The 3,119-nt window shown below is 37.6% G+C and overlaps 1 pseudogene; it reads right to left on the reverse strand.

Moving 5' to 3' along the window:
• LOC122150941 overlaps positions 1-2,391 on the reverse strand; it is a 19,127-nt pseudogene extending 16,736 nt beyond the window's left edge.
• Between the last annotated feature and the right edge of the window lie 728 nt (positions 2,392-3,119).

A 3,119-nucleotide genomic window follows, 5' to 3' on the forward strand; every position in this document is an offset into this window, starting at 1 on the left:
TGCTCCCAGAGACCCGGTCCCTCTGGGGAGGGTAACAAGGGAAAGTGTTCAGTGCAGATCAGTGAGTAAGCACAAGCCCACCCATGCTTACCTTGCTCCCGGAGACCCGGTCCCTCTCGGGAGGGTAACAACGGAAAGTGTTCAGTGCAGATCAGTGAGTAAGCACCAGCCCGCCCTTGCTTTCCTTGCTCCCGGAGACCCGATAAGAGTGATAAAGGAGGCAAAGAGGCTCAAAATTTGAAGAGGATAAAGACATTATAAGTTGCTGTTGTGGATAATGGGAAATAAATGACTAGGGAAATACAGAAAGATTTCTCGATAACCCTGAGAGCCCAGTTGATGTCAGAGATTATGAATTTTTGATGTAACCAATTCATTAGTTTTCTACAAAATAGAGGTGAACTACAGCAGTACCTATTGGCAAAGACCCACAAAGTAGCTTGGGATCACACTTCAAATTAAGATAAAGTTGCCTATACTGTGATCTAATCACAGATTGATGATTCAAAATGGCAGGTATTAACAGTGAATTACATCAGAAAGAGATGGGTGTGGCTAAGGAAAATCATACTAATTCCCCAACCATTGTTGTACATACCAAAATCAAACCCACTGCTGAGTTGATTCCAAATCATAGTGACCCTATAGAATAGAGTAGAAATACCATATATGGTTTCCAAGGAAGGCTGCAAATCTTTAAGGAAGCAGACCACCTCATCTTTCTCCCACAAAGCATATTGCTGTTGTTGTCATGTGCCATCAAGTGGGACCCAACTCATAGCGACCCTTCCTTGGGTTTCCAAGACGGTATCACTGCGGAAGTAGATCACCCAACCTTCCTTCCAAGGAGTGGCTGGTGGGTTTGAACCTCCAGCCTTCTGGTTAGCAGTCAAGTGCCTTAGGCACTACGTTACCAGAGCTCCCACAAAGCATATAATGGATCAAACTGCCAACCTATTGGTTAGTACTTGAATGCCTTAATCACTGTGCCACAAGGGCTCCTTTGTTGTACATAGCTATGGCTATATAGATAATTATTTTAAAAAAAAAAAAATACAACCAATCCAATACTATAGGAAATTATTAGAATTATTTTTGTAGGTATTATTAATGATTTATTGTTTCTTGCTCTTCCATCTATATCTTTTCCTTCTCTTGTACTTTCTCCTATGCCTTTAATTAAAAAAAAATAAAAAACTCACTGACATCGAGTGGTTTCTGACTCATAGTGACACCCCCTGGGTTCCCAAGGCTATAAATCTTTACAGAAGTAGATCACCCCATCTTCCTTCTGTGGAGCAGCTGCCAGGTTTGAACCACTGACCTTCCAGTGAGCAGTCAATGTCTTATCCACTATGCCATAACATAACTTAATGGAACACTCAGTAATTGCCAACATTCATGCACCTTCTCTCTCTTCATACTAATACTTAATAAACTGCATTCTGAAGAACTGGCTATCAGGTACGTTTTACCCAATAAACATAACATATACACAAACTTAATTTAACACATAAGTGAGAAAATAATTGCTAGAATCTAACCTATAAAGTAAACTTTTGTCTCTATAATAAATACCTATCATTAGAATTCAAATGGCAAAGCAATAGTATATAACCTCATTCAATCTAACTAATTCTAGTTTGCCTCTTCAGATACTATTTTCTTAAATTCCAAGATAAACCAGGCTTAGAAAGATTTATACAATCTTCTATGCATTAGCTGAACAATAAGCAATGATACCCTAAATATGAATGCAGCTCCCTTGTATTAATCATATTCATTAAAGGATAAAATATTTTACACAAATAAAAGTTTTTAGGCCCCAAAGTAAGAAATGTAGTATTTTTCAGCAATGACTATTTTTAAAGAGAATATTCTGAAAATACCTTGGGCTTTATTTCAGTGAACAATAACACACTAATGCAAACAGATACACTGCCAAGTCATTATTCCCATCCTTATTAGGCAAATAGCACCAGAGACTAACCTGAAACACTATAAATAATGAGGGTGTTAAGCTGAATCCAATGAATAATTCATGAAACCTAATTCTTCCTGTTTCTTTGGCAGTTCTCTCCCAGCTGGCTGAAACAATGCAGAATGATTACAAAGATCCATCAAGTGTACTGTTGGGGTGTATGCCTTATCTATTAAACTAGCTCATTCATTTAAAATACCACCATCATTTCAAGACTACTTTGCATTCTAAATATTTGCTTTTGCAGGGTAATGTTATACAAATCTACCTTACTGGATTTTAAAAATGATATAATATCCAGTGAAGTCTATTTCATACTCAAGACCTGATTTAGGGGTGAACTGGAGCTCCAAGGTTAAGTTGGCATTTCCTGTAGCTCGTAGAGGCATTGTGTTGAATTCCCGGTCCATCATCCACCAAGGTCACCAACTTCACCAAGGAGTTTAGTATCATTAAAAAAAAAAAAAAAAAATTATTTCTGGATCTGCCACTGGCTTGATTTGACCCTCATCAAGTAGTTAAATTTATCTAGGTCTTCAGCTCTTACTCTATCATGTAAGAGTATAGGCTGGAATAACTATGATGTTCCTTCTGGTCTTCTGTTCAGCAATCTGCATCACCAATAAATTAATCTCCTAATTTCCAGCTACATTCCACTAGATTGTAAGAACCATGAAGGCAGAGATATTGTCTATCTTGCTCATTATTTTATCCTTAGCACTTAGCACAATACCTGATCCAATGGAGTACTACAGTAAAAATTTATTGAATAAATGAATGAACCTAGTCCAACTGAAAAACTCAAAATCAACCCCAAGTTTGTTAGTTCTTTCACAAATGCTGAGTACTCAGCTGGCTCTCTTTTGTGATAGCGATCTTATCGTAAAGCAATAAATTCTCTGCTTCTCCCAGAACATACATATGAACACATAGGTACACTTAAGCCTCAAAACAGAGTCAAACAGTATGCTCACTAAGAAAACATCAAAGTAGCACACCATAGAAGACTTTTCAAAAGAATATTCTTAACATATATAGGTTTGGCAGACAATGGTCCTATAAGTTTATGTGAATGATCAGAATTCCCAGGTGTATAGGAAGGTTGGGCAATCCTACTTCCGTAGTGATACTGCCTCGG

Source organism: Orycteropus afer, unplaced genomic scaffold (genome assembly GCF_000298275.1).
Source record: "Orycteropus afer afer isolate SDZICR_OR568_19922 unplaced genomic scaffold, OryAfe1.0 scaffold00265, whole genome shotgun sequence".
NCBI lineage: Eukaryota > Metazoa > Chordata > Mammalia > Tubulidentata > Orycteropodidae > Orycteropus > Orycteropus afer.